Source organism: Pteropus medius, unplaced genomic scaffold (genome assembly GCF_902729225.1).
Source record: "Pteropus medius unplaced genomic scaffold, Ma_sr-lr_union100, whole genome shotgun sequence".
Lineage (NCBI taxonomy): Eukaryota > Metazoa > Chordata > Mammalia > Chiroptera > Pteropodidae > Pteropus > Pteropus medius.
The window spans coordinates 510399-522950 of NW_024351543.1; the positions used below are offsets into that span (position 1 = coordinate 510399).

Consider the following 12552-nt stretch of genomic DNA (forward strand, 5'->3'; position numbering starts at 1 on the left):
TGCACCATCTTTACCTTCAGCTTGGGGCTGGGGAGCGGGAAGGTAAAAACCCTGGAGGCAGAGGCGTCTCCGGTGAGACTGGCTTGGGAAAGAATGACACTCACGTCGCCTTCACTGCGGAGTCACTGTAAAGCCTGCTTCCGAACGTGCTTTCTCAGTAATTCTGATTTTTTATCTGCTATTCTTGCGGGAGGCGTTCTGTAGGTGTTCACATGCTTTGGATAGGACTGGAAAGGTGAAAGCAGGCCTTTTACCTTCCTTTTCTCTGATTTTATATGCAAGAAGAGAGAGAATAAAGATGTATTAGCTTCAAAACAGGAGGTGTTAATACGACAGTCTCGGTTGAATGGGGAGGCGTTGAAAGATGGTGTTGCAGTGTGGTGGTCTGCAGGAGAACCAGGCTAGCTTTGGGAAAGTGATGAGGTTTCATTGAAAGGGAACTAATTCTTTAGAAACTAATTGGGCTGGAATATAATTAAATCGAGTGTGTTTGACCGTAAACTTAAAGGAGGTTAAGTCGAAATATTGCTGACTTCATATTTTATGGCTTTGACATCCTCGTTTGCCATTTCTCCCTAAAATCCTACTCGATTGCCACTCCCAATCAATTCCTTGAGCACTGGTAAATTTATTTTAAGTAGCACTTGTGTCCCTCCTTAGCTTTCCCCATTTGTAAAACTCTAGGTGACCTCTTCAGATTTTGATGAATAGTATTTTGTGAAAATACAGAATTATTTTGCTTAGGTTTTTGCCCAGCCCATTGTACTGCTATTTCATTGGCAATGTAGTAACCAATGTTTTGACCCCAAACAATGTGCTTTAGGGAAGAATGTTTTTCAGTTTGGTGTTTAAACTCTTTTATTTATACTGAAAACTTAGGAAGTCTCTTGGTTTTTTTAATTGAAAGTCCTGACATAAATTACGAAATTGATTTTAAAATGTAAATTTTTAACCTGAAAAATCATATTCTTGGTTAAATCTTTGTTTTCTAACCAATGTAATTGAATCCATTAAAAAGACGGCTGAAAAATGAGAAAGTTGGAATCATTATTTTTGAGTGTTGGATGTTACTTTTTGTTTTGTTTTTCTGTATCTTCCAAATTCTCCACGATAAGCTGGTCTTATTTTGTTAAGAGAAACAAAAAATTAAATTCTAGAATAATAGCAATTTAGCAAAACTTCCCTTCCCACAGTGACAGTCTACCAAATTAGACAAATTCCTTATTTGTCCTAGAGGTTAAAACCAGTCCTGTCTGGGTGAGACGAAAATGGGAAAGAAAAAACCAACTAAAAAGCAATGAGTACTAGGGGTGGAAATGTTAGTATGAAAGAGATTGAATGACTTTGCAGTTTTACTTCACAATTCTCCAATTTTAGGGAACTTATGAAAGCAATAACTTAGACCACTAACAGAATTTGAAAGATTAGTAGCAGTAATTGGTGACTAAATTGCTATTAAAGTTGAATATTAAAAAAAAATAATAAAAAGCTTTGACATACATACAGTTTACACACACAAGTAATTTGAAGTTTGGAAGCCATTTCTTAGACTAGCTTTATCAGTTGATGAATATTACATGTAGAAATCTTAACATTCATTAGGGAATTTTGTTGTAGTTCAGTATTAAATGACACACAGGATTTTTGTGTTAGGGTCACTGACATCTCTTGTGTGCATAGTCTGAGGGTTTTTTTTTTTCTTATATTCCATTGCCTTTATAGGTTATTGCCACCACCAAGAATGCTTTCTTTCCCTATGGGCAGAGAGCCACTCAGTCTTATAGACCACTACACAATATTTTTTATTCCTCTGTTTTCATTTCTAGCACACTGTATTTAATTGCTGTTTTCTGGGCTGTTCCTTAGTAAACTGTAAAGCTCCTGGGAGTTCAAGGACAGTGTTTCTACTGTTGTGTCTTCAGCACAAGGATGCTGAAGTACCTGATAGGTACTAAGTAAATTTTTTTTGAATGAGTGTTGGACAACAGGACAAGGAGAGTAAAGTACTTTTAAAGTTCTTGTAGATAATAGCTGTTTCTAAGGTTGTGCACTAGGTATTAGCTTTCAAATATAAATCAGTATTAATAACCATCCAAATCATGGTCTGTGGACTATATGTAAACCTCAGTTGGACTTTATTAATGCAATGACCAACTTATTTTCACAACATATGTGTGTACATATATGTTACAACATATTTGGATGAAAGGAAAGGGAGAGGAGTGAATTGTACTTAGTGAAAAAGTGGCTCTGTACAGGCAACTAGTGATACAGCACTAGACTAAAAGTCAGAGGATCATCATTCAGCTCTGCCACTTTAGTTACATGATCTTTTAAGTAAAGTTGGGAGTGGGGGCTTAGGGTTTTATACTTAGGAACCTTCCTTTCAAGGGTATTATGAGTTCAAGTGAGATTAAACTGTAAATAACCTATGTGAAAGTATTTAAAAACTAAGTGGTATTTACATGTAAAGCAACGTAGTACAGATTTTACCAGAATAGATTTCCCCATCATAGACCTGAGTTCAAGTTCTGGCCCTACCACTTATTTAAGCTTTGTGACCTTGAACAGTTTACCTAATTTAAGGTTAAATTTCCTCATGTTTAAATCCGTCCCATAGGTACTATTAAATTAGATCAGGAATGCAGAGGGCTTTGTACATACTTTGTAAAGGAGACTTAAGGAAACTTAAAATTGAGTAATAGGTTTGGGGTATGGAGAAATGAGTAGAATTTGAAATGAGGTTTGGGGATATGGAGGAAGGAGTAAAATTTGCAATGAGGCTATTGCAAAAAATAGAGGAGCGAGAAAAATGTACTTTTAGTAATGATTCTAAAATATTAATACGAGGTGAGAACTATCAACATAAAGCCCATTATTTTGGCAAGTGCAGTGACTTAATATTTTCTATGAAAAGATTTTCCGAAACTTATGATCATTAGTATGTGGAATCAATTTAAAGAGATAGTTCTTCTATTTCTAAGTTATTATTTCTACAGTGGATTATAGAGTATTTTAAAATTATACAGGCCTATAGAATAGGATCTTCTGAGTTTATGCTCATGTTCAAAAGTTTTGCCTTTTATTTAAATATTTTTATATCTTTTTATCCTCATATGAAGTAGATGGAATGTAGAGAACATCATGGAGACATGAACTAGAATAAAATTTTTCCCTTCCTAGATTGAGATGATTCACAAGGATTAGTGGTATTGTATTGGAAAATATCAGTAAATTCAATAATAACTGAAATATACCTATCATGAGTTTATGTTTCACCTTAATCATGAAAAAAATTATTTCTCATTTGTTCTAGGGAAAGATTTTAATAAGAGATAGATGAATATTCTCTTTAATGTCAAAGTCTCTGTTATAATGAAATAAATTGTGGTCAGTACAATGTTTTCTATTTAATTTCTTTCTGTAGAAATTTTAAAAGTTTTACTATTTTTTCACATTGTGAAATGAAACTGATTGTGGTTTATATAAGTGTGTTCTTTTATATGTAGTATATACACATTATGTACATAGTATACATATATAATAAACATATATATAGTGTTTATAAAGACAGTGAAATAGGTGTATATTTTCATGGTAATAAATCTTTATATTTACCAGAAACTATTAAAGCCATCTTTAAAATTAGTCACTACTATGTATAAAATTACCTAATGATTACTTTATTTGAAACTCTTCTTATATTTGTTCATAGTTCTTTAATAAACTTCACAACTGCAGTTAGTCAGTTTTTAAAAATTGATGGTATTCCATAGATAATTTCTGATTTAACCTAAGATTTTTTTGTTGCTATTTTTTTATATCAATATTATGACTAGCTTACTACAATAACATTTTCACTTTTGCATCTTAATGCTACATGTAAAAACTATTGTTCTTTTGGTGATAAACCTTTCTAAAAATTATACCTACGATATGCCATGTTTGTTTTCTTTTCTGAAAAATAATTAAGCTTATTTCATTGTAAATACAATGGCTAATACATGGTATGATACAGAAGAGCTCCAGATGTGCCTGAACAATGTAAAACAACCAGACTTTGTTTTAGTTATTTCTTAGTTTAATTTCTTAAAAGTGTTTATTTAAAAATAAAGTAGATAAGACTAATTTAGGAAATACTTATAAAATTGAAGCAAAGGCCTGATATAAAGTATATGTAGTATGATTGTATAAACATATTGAAGGACATTCATCAAAATAAATAATCATCCCTAGGTTAGGTGATTAAAGAAAGATGTAAAATTTATTACTATACCTTGTGTATATTTGATTTTCTACAGTCAATAGTCATTGTTTTGGACAGCAAGTTTTTAAATTTGATGTAAAGAATTAGGACATTTACATAATAATTTCTTCTTAATTACTTGGATATCTTAAGTGACTTACCCAGATAGCAGAATAATTTTTTAAATTTTACAGGTTCAGATATATTTTTAGGCTTATGTAAGTACAGCAAAATTTTAAGAAGCAGAAGTAAATTCCAGCATATAAAAGAATTTAATACATTACAGTGATATTCTAATTTAATGGGAAATAGGGGCACACATGTAGTAAATATAACTGACACAACTTATCTGTCTAGAAGAAATAAAATTGAGCCACTACTTTACAGCATAGGTAAAAACCAATTTCAGATGATTAAAAGCTTAAACGTAAACAATAAAACATTTAAAATACTAATCTCCTGAATTTCTTTATACATACAATCTAGTTGTAGTGATGTGACCTTTTAAGCCAAGATAGGAAATCTAAAAATCACAAAAGTAAACATTAATATATGAGACTACATAGAAATGAAGACTTTCAATGGCAAAAATAAAGGATAAAAGGCAGATTGAAAAAAAGTGTTTGAAATATATATATAATAGATAAAGAGTTAACATTTGTAAGAACTATTACTGTTAAGAAAAATCCACACATGGATAAAACATATGACCGCAACTGGTAACCAATATACTAACAAATATTCTTTTCTGACTTGCAAAAATTAAGTGGTAAACCTACTGCTAGCAGAGATGTGCGGTAAAGGATTTTCTCATTAGATGCTAGTTGAGATGTAAATTGTTACAGCATTTTTAGTAAATAATCAGGAATATCCGTTAATGTTGAAAATACATACATATCTTCTATCCAGCAATCCCACTCTATGGAATCTTTTCCTTAGAAATAAAAGCATTGGTTAGTAAGCAAGTTTTTAGCATGAATGTTGATTGTAGCAGATAGTAGCAAAAAACTAAAAACCAAGGGATGCCTGTCAATAGGGATATTGATACATAAATTTTGGCACAGGTATATTTATGGAATGTTTTTTAGATCAATTAAAAGTAGCAATTAAGTCTATACTGGTGAGTTGAAAGGACTTCCAAATACATCCTAAAAGAATTTCCATCATCTGTCTTAAGTGAGAAAGGCAAGGTTTAGAAAAATGTGTATGAGATCTCATTTTTTTTCTAAAACAGTTAAATATCATGAGTTTTGTATATGCTTTTTTGATTGTCAATATTGGAAAGAATATAAATGAAAAAAGAAAAAAGTATTTGCAGTAATACGCATGTCAAAATACTTGTTTGTGCTTGTCTGTACAAAATGAATTGCAGAAAGGATAGTCATAATGTTTATTGGTTATCTCAGAGTAGTTGGATGAGTCTTTCAGGTGATTTTTTTTGCTTTCTTCCTTATACTTTTCTATATTACATGTCTTAATTTTTAGAATTAACGTGGTGTTTTTGTAATTAGAAAAAGCATAGCTATTTCTGTTTAGAGAAAGAATCTGATGGAGCAGGGCCTTGGAAGTGGGCCACAAAGCAGGAGGTGAGCAGGTGGCAAGTAAGTGAAACTTCTTCATCTGTACTTGCAGCCACTCCCCAGCGCTACACACTGCCTCAGCTCCACCTCAGATCATCAGACATTAGATTCTCATAGGAGTATCGGTTCCTGGTGCCAGAAAGGTTGGGGACTGCCGTGATAGAGTAAAGAAGGAATTAACAAAAGAAAAAATACCATTTGAAATGACCAAGAATGGCAATTGTCTGAATTTTGTTTTTTGTCTTAACTACTTAGATATCATAGGGGAAAGTATATAAATTATCCTGATAACTCCAAAATTCTCCTTAATTTTATATATGTTATAGCCCTTGTGCACCCAATAAGAATTTGCCATTAGAAATGTACAGGAAAATGATAGACATTACTAGATAGAGTTGCAAATACACATTTTATTTTTGGTGTGGATGTTAAGTCCTCCAGGATTACTTTCTGCCTTGGAGATACAGAGCATATTGCACAAATTTGGAGTCTGTCACCTGACTTAATCATATGACATACAGTATAAGGAAAAGTTCACATTTGGGTTTTGGTGAGCAATAAACTAGAGGTAAGTGACCCTTCTTAAAGCTTCAAATAAGAATGTAAGTAAAGAAGCAAGATTAAAAGTTTATGATTACTTAATACTTGATTTCAGTCCTTTTAAGAGTCTAAAGTTAATACATCATTCAAAGCCGTAATAGAAAATGACAGATGCTTTAGAGTGGGATTTGTTGCATGTTTTAAGCATCTGTATTTCTCATATTGATATATTTTATTTTTCTCTTTTTATTACTAATTTTATTAATTGTATATATGTTCTTTATTGTAAACTGTACAAATTCTTTTTGAAAAGAGTTGAGATGTATGTAAATAAAAAGTAATTTTTTACGTAGCAGGGAGGTTAAGAGCAAAAGTACTGGAGCCAGACTGTATCAAATCCTGGCTTTGCCACGTCCTAGCAGTTTGACTTCGGCAAAGTTACTTTTCTGTATGTATTGCATTTTTTCAGCTTTAAAATAAGGATTATAAGAGTATTTACTTCATTAAGTTTTATGAGGATTAAGTGAATGTGAGAAAAGTAATTAGAATAAAAACTGGCACATAAATATTTACCATTATATTAGTTACCTGTACTCTGCTTAGTTAACTAGGTATATATAGTAGTTTTATTGCATGGCTTAATTATTTTAGCACTCATTGAATCATTCGATAATATTTTTTAATTAAGTTGAATGGATAATGTACAAATGCAGTAAAAATTACATATTTATACATGTGTGTTTTCTCCCTCTCTAACCTTTTTTTCCCCCCATGTATTTGGTCATAGAGGTAGCACCTCTTCATATTATTCTGAACCTTACATTTTCCACTTAACAATGTTATCTTAGAGAGCTTTTCACAATGATGCAGTTAAAGTTGTCTCATTCTTTTTAATAGTCTAGTATTCAAGTGTTCTAATGTACCATCATCATCACATGTAACGTTTGTTGAGTTTGTTCCTGATTAGACACTTTAAAAAATACTTTAGTTGTATTAACTCATAGAAGCCTCACAAACAACCTTTTGTGATAGGTACTATTTTTATTCCCAATTAACAAATGAGGTATATTTGGCATGAGGTAGTTAAATGCCCCACAAAGTCACACAGCCCATAAATACTAGGATTTGAGATTTGAACCCAGGGAGTCTCTTTCCAGAGAATTGCTATGTTAATACTACCAAGTATATATACAGCCTCTCATACTACCACAAGTTATTTAGCCTCCATATTAATGGATATTCCAGTCTTTGATATAAGAAACAGTGCTCTGATAAATATTTGTTATTAAGACATTTTGTATACATAAAGTAAATGCCTAAAAATGAAAGAGCTGAGTCAAAAGATATGTACATTTTGAATTTGGGTAGATATTGCCAGATTACTCTTCAATTTTGGGATGCACTGAAGTTCAGGTTTGTCCTCAGTATTTTGCTGAAATCTGCCATTTAGTTTGAGTCTTTTGGAAGCTGAATAGCTGAATGCCTTTAATACTTTATTATATGTGATTTACCGTCATGTAACATAAGTTACCATCATTTCTAATCAGTGTAACAATGTCAGTATAAGAACAAGATCTTGTTCTTGTTACTTTCAAATAAAATTAAGCATTCTACATAGAACTTGAAATGCTACTTATGTGATTTATACATTGACGTTCTATCAATTAAATCTATATTAAAAGAGTAAAATGCTAAAATTGTTAATAATTATGAAAATTGGTGATTTGATGTACCAAGACAATTATGTAAGAACTTCCAAATAGTTAAATAGGGAATCAAATTGCCAATTACCATGATCATTGAGAGTGTGATAGCTAGCTCTATAGTGTAGGAATAACTATATCTTTTCTTGTGAAAATGGGTTTTCAGTAATCTTTAAGTCCTAGTCTTAGGTCATGCAGAATTAGACAGTTGAGTGGCTTTATTCAGATAAGTTAAAACACCCACAAATTTTTTTGAATGTAACGTACTTCTGTTCTGTGTCCTATTTCACTTGTGTCAAGGAAAAAATAACTCTTACTGTTAATCCACAAAGCAAGCCAATTTATACCAAACTCTTCAATGTGATCCAAAGCATTTTCCTAATGATGTTAAGCATTTTTTCATATAGTTATTTGTCATCCATATATCTTTGGTGAAGTACACATTCAGATCTTTTGCCCATCATTTTAATTGTCTTATTTTCTTACTGAGTTTTGGGAGTTCTTTATATATTCCACATGTAAGTCCTTTATCAGATTTATGGTTTGCAGATATTTTTCCCAGCCTGTAATTTGTCTTTTTGTTCTAATAATGTTTTTGAAGAGCAAAAGTTTTTAATTTTCAAGAAGTAAGTACAATTTATCAATTTGTTCTTTTATGGTTTGTGCTTTCAGTACTATATCCAATCAATCTACCTAATCCAAGCTCACAAAGGAAGCTTTGTAATAAAGTTTTAGATTTTACATTTAGGTCTGTCCATTTTTAGTTTATTTTTGTATATAGTACAAAGTATAGATTGAAATGCTCACTTGTTCTACTACCATTTGCTAAAAACTACACTTTCTCCACTGAATTGCCTTTGCACATTTGTCAGAAGTCAGTTTCTATATGTGTGTGTGGTTGTATAGCCTGTTTGTAAAATTTTAAGTAATAATACCAGGCAGGATAATAGAGATCTTACCTATTTGCTGTAGAATTATTAGGTGTTCTAGCATTCATAACATTAAACAAAATAAATACTAAAATTATAATATTTTTAACTTTTAACAAAACTTTTTATTATTTTATATCAGAAAGTCATTCTGTGATGGTAATATTTGACTTCAGCTTTGGCCTTGGGTAAATATTAATTTTTTAAAATCATGGCCCCTGGGTATTTGGTCAGAATGTATATTCAGTGCACTTCAAAGAGGTTGTATCAGTTTTCACTCAGTGAATGAGAGTGACTATTTCCCACATACCTGGGTCAGTACTATCACTGGGCAATGTTTAGCAATTGCCTATTGTGTGTCAAGGTGCTTTACTGTATAATTGGAGTATTCAGTGAACAAAGCAGACGTCCCTGTTTTCCTGGAACTTACAGTTTAGCAATGGAGAGAGACATCGAAAAACTTTCTTCACAAGTTTTTAATTACAATCTTGGCAAAGGTGCTATAAGTCAGTAAGACTATACAAAAGTGCTAAAAGGAGGAATATTGAAGACTATGAACGCATACCAGGGGAATTGGAAGCTAATTCCTTAAACCATACTGTTGAAATTTCTATCAGTCCTTCTCTCCCCGCAGCCAGTTTAGTTAAGTAAACCCTGGTTGTTATTAATTATAGAATACTAGGCAAACTGTTAGAAATGTAGATTTCCAGCCCTCAGTGTTGAAAATGTCTGTGGACTTTTGACTAAAGTCATATTTTTAAATCCATGTTGTAAAGTGTTTTTTCACCTATATTAAGCAGCATTCATTTCCTCTTTTGTCCTCAGTTTATGCTTTAGGTCATATCTTCATTGTAGAGATTCTATGCCTGAGTTTGAGGTGGGCCTATTTATGGTGATGTTTCTTTCTAAACATTGGGTTAATATGTCTTTGCACAGTTTGTGAACATTCTTTCTCTTCTAGTCCATCCATGAAATAAATGATAGCACAGATCTATTTGAATATATAAATATATTCAAATATAAATATATAACGCAAATATACTAGCATTTTACTACTGTTGCTGCTGACTCTTGCATGTACATTGGTCTCAAATACATGCATTGCTTATATTTGGCTAGTTTGGCTGCTCATGGTATTTTCTTGGCAAAGCAGTCAAGAAAAGTTCTCATTAACATTCAGAAGAGTGATGGTAGTAATTGTAGGCAGTTTCCAAGAGAAAGTATTTTTGAGCAATGGTGTTTTTTTTTCCTATAGCAGTTGTAAAATTTCTAGGTCGACTGCTTTTGAAAGGGATAATTCTCGGGCATGATTGCTAGTATTTTTAAAATTGGGAAAGTCACTTTATAGGCAGTTTATCTGAGAAAACCTATCCAAACACCAAATAGGCATTGCAGTACTCAAGAGGCCATGAACGTTAAGGATCCTCTCAGAAGAGAATTTGTTAAGAACGGCCCTTGCCACTGTGAACTTGAAGTAGCAGACTATTTAACCTAAGAAATTTTAATAATATTTTTAAATACACTTTTTGGAAGGTAGAGACTGTAGAGTTTCAAATAAATTAATACTTCATTTTGTTACCATTATTGAATTTTAAAGGTATGTCCAGTTTTTCGATATTGTAGTTTTAAAAAAATATATATATATAAATCCTTATCCACATGTCAGATATATTTGCAGAAGTACAATTTACAAATCAGAGTTTGAACATTTTTAAGGGCCTTGTTGCATATTGCCAAATTACTTCCCATATATCTTACAAAATAATAAGCCCAATTGACCTTTCCTTGCTGGTTGTAGGTCATTTTTATGACTATTAATTCATAACTCTTTTTGTCTATTTTCTATTTATTCTTACAGTGTAGCTCTCTAATGATTTATTGCTTTAAATATACAGTGGTCTAAATATTAGATAATTTTTAATTGTATAAATTGAGTCAATAAGACAATAAAAAAATTTCTTGCAACATGCAGAAAGTTTGAGACTGTCATTTCAACAGTTGAGAGATCTTTTGTTTTCTTATTTCTTAGGTCTTTATACTAATGAAGATTGGCAAGTCTGACTTTACATATCAATATCACTGTATTGTATTTAGTTCTAATAGCATATATTACTGTTTCTAGGACATACTTTTTTTTTCACATTTTAATGTCTTTGAAATCAGTGTTTGTCCTGCAGTTTCTGGAGTGCCACAGTTTAATCTGCCAGTTTTTTCTTAGTAGTACATCAAATAAAGCAGTATGTTACAATTGATGGTATCTTAGATTAGATGAAATGTATAGTATTCTAGGGTGAAATGTGTGTGTTAGTGTGTGTGTGTGTGTGTGTGAGTGAGTGTGTGTGTGCGTGTAAGAACTGCTCTTGTGGAACATCAGCATAGAGTATCCTTAGATGGTTGCCTTACTTTGGCTTTATGTAGTTAATAAAATGAATGAAAGTATATCGGCAAAGTATAAAAAATAAAAATAGCAAAAATGAGAAGCCATCTAGGTACCCAGTAAAGAGAATTATTAGATAAAGTATGGTATCTATTTAATGAAATATTTTACATTTGAAGGTGATACTTAACAAATAACTATGTAAAGTTATACTGCTATATTGATTATAATTATATAAAAAAATTGTGAAGAAATAACAGTCAATAGTATTGAAGTGGTGAGACTCACCCTTGGAAGTTTTTTAAATTATAAGCATATCACTTCTGAAAATAAATTGTAAGGAAAAGTTTGTAACAAATACTTATTTTCTTTACTATTTGTATCTTTTGGTTATCTTCTTGGCAATTTATATCCTTGTAAGTTAAGATATAAATCAGTGACTCATTTTTTTCTTTGTAACCTGAAATCAAGAAAGTATTCTAAAAGTTTACTCAAAAGTCTTATAAATGTTAGCTTCATTGTAACATATTACTCTTCAGTTTATTAAGTTTTTTCCAAGAAATAAGAAAAATAAGAGGAATTTTCTTACTCAGTGTTTTAGGTAGCTTCATTGTTCCAAATTTATTACAGTCTATTAATCAGAAATTTTCCACTACTTTTCCCTGTAGCAACATTGTATTAGGTTTGTTTTCATTAATATTCTTATTAGTCTAAAATATGCCTATTTACTTTGCAGTAACATTGATATTTTATCTTTTTCTATTATAATCATTTGTTTGTGTAATAAAGCTAGATATTAATGAAATACAGCATTATGCATTGTTTTTTTAAAAATCTTAGTATTTTTAGGAGATATTTTAGGAACTGTCATTTCTTGGTTATATTTCTTTTTAGTTTGTGAAAGATCTGTTTTCATCTTTCTGCCTGCATATTATCCTTTGTCATTCTAACATAGAGTCACTTAATGGAAAATAGACATGCCTGGTTTAAAAAAAAAAGATAATAAATTTTAAAGCTACTGGCTAAAATAGGGTCTTTGAATTATTTGTTATTAAATGCCTAGGTGTTAAAATCAGACTATGTCTGGGCTTTACCATTCTACATCTCTTGTCATCTTGAGTGTATGGTTTCAGTATCAAATCCTATTTCCTAATCAAACAACACCTACTTCGTAGGA

The 12552-nt window shown here is 31.3% G+C and overlaps 1 protein-coding gene across 8 annotated transcripts in view; it reads left to right on the forward strand.

Moving 5' to 3' along the window:
• The window catches only part of ATP6V1A (ATPase H+ transporting V1 subunit A), a 52361-nt gene that overhangs the window by 1143 nt on the left and 38666 nt on the right, over positions 1–12552 (forward strand). For 2 of the 8 annotated variants that reach the window (XM_039843039.1, XM_039843034.1), the window contains exon 2: positions 6260–6394. The exons of the other annotated variants lie outside the window; for them this stretch is intronic. The gene's annotated coding sequence lies outside the window, so the exon portion shown is untranslated. The remainder of the gene's footprint in view (positions 1–6259; positions 6395–12552) is intronic. 8 annotated transcript variants of the gene reach the window in all.